Raw genomic sequence first — 1,664 nt, forward strand, 5'->3', positions numbered from 1 at the left:
GCTATGATTATGTATAGGCTGCATTTTATGTGACTCATTTCTTAGAAAATTACTCTTAATGGGTAGAAGATGATGGTAATGGTGATGATGCTGATCAAGTAACTATCAGACTAGGTGTCTTATGTGCATTATATTTCCTAATCTTTACAACAACCTTGAATTACAGGGATTTTATCCCTCTTTTACGGTTGCAACTCAAGTGAATGCATGAATCACCAAGCTATTAAGTGAAAGAGCTGGGATTCAGACCCAAGTTTATCAGATTCTAAGCTTTTTCATCATGGTCACTCTGTCCCTTCACTCAAGAAGGTGCTCTTCAGAGGAGTGGATGCCTGTCACCAAGGAGGACAGCATAGGTCACAGACATGGGGTTGGCAGATTGTTCTGTCTGGAAGAATGGGATTCAGCCAACTTTGAGGACCACCAGTTCTGTCCTTCCCTCCTTTTTCATTCTTATTATATTTTTTAATATTTATTTTTGAGAGAGAGGCAGATAGAGTGTGAGCAGGGGAGGGGAGGAGAGACGAAGACACAGAATCCCAAGCAGGCTTCAGGCTCTGAGGTGTTAGCACAGAGCCGGACACGGGGCTCCAACTCACAAACCATGAGATCATGACCTGAGCCGAAGTTGGACACTTAACTGACCGAGCCACCCAGGAGCCCCAGTCCTTCCCTCCTTTAGATAGTATGTCATTTAGGATTAACTTCTGTAGTATATTATGGACAACACAAACAACAGTGGCTGAAGTGAGGTTTTTTCTTTTGCATAAGGAGAGTCGAGGTGTTTAGTCCAATGCTGGTATGGTGGGTTCCAAGCTGCAAAACAAGGTTTCTTCTATCTTTTTGTCCCTAAAAATAAGCAGCCAGGAGAAATGTTCTTCTTCCTCATACAGGGCCTGACCCGACTTCCTGACCTGACTAAGAGACATCCAGCCCCAACAAGTGGGCCAGCCCAGGAACCCTCTGTGTCTGGGGACTTAGGATTCTCCCCTCCACCAAATGCCACCTTTTTGCTGGCCTCGGCAAAGTCCTCTTCACCCTCAGGTAGCTCCATGGAGACCAGTAGGAGCCCCAGCAGCACCAGATGTAACAAGCAGATCAAAATAATTCCACAAAGGGGGCGCCTGTGTGGCTCCGTTGGTTAAGTGCCCAACTTCGGCTCAGGTCATGATCTCACATTTCTTGGGTTTGAGCCCCGCATCGGGCTCTGTGCTGACAGCTCAGAGCCTGGAACCTGCTTAGGATTCTGTCTGCCCCTCCCTCCCTTGCATTCTGTCTGTCTGTCTCTTTCAAATATAAATAAACATTTAAAAAAATAAAGTGATCAAAATAATTCCACAAAGGCTCTGAAAATTAAATTGTTATTGGACATGTTCATCCTGCAATCATATCTCAACTTCGCCTCTTGCCAGCCCACAAAAGCATGCCAAGACCTGTGTGCTGAACCTAAACAGCCTGCTAAAATCAAAGATTTATATAGGACCCAGAGTCTCCTAACAATAACAGCTAAAATATCCATTATATAATAGAAAACCATCATCCCAAGAACCAAGAAAACCACAACATGAATAAGAAAAGACAACTGACACCAGCACTGAGATGAATCAGACGCTGGAATTATATTGACAAGGATTTTTTTTTAATATTTATATATTTATTTTGAG

The sequence above is a fragment of the Leopardus geoffroyi genome, chromosome E2 (genome assembly GCF_018350155.1).
Source record: "Leopardus geoffroyi isolate Oge1 chromosome E2, O.geoffroyi_Oge1_pat1.0, whole genome shotgun sequence".
NCBI classification, from domain to species: Eukaryota; Metazoa; Chordata; class Mammalia; order Carnivora; family Felidae; genus Leopardus; species Leopardus geoffroyi.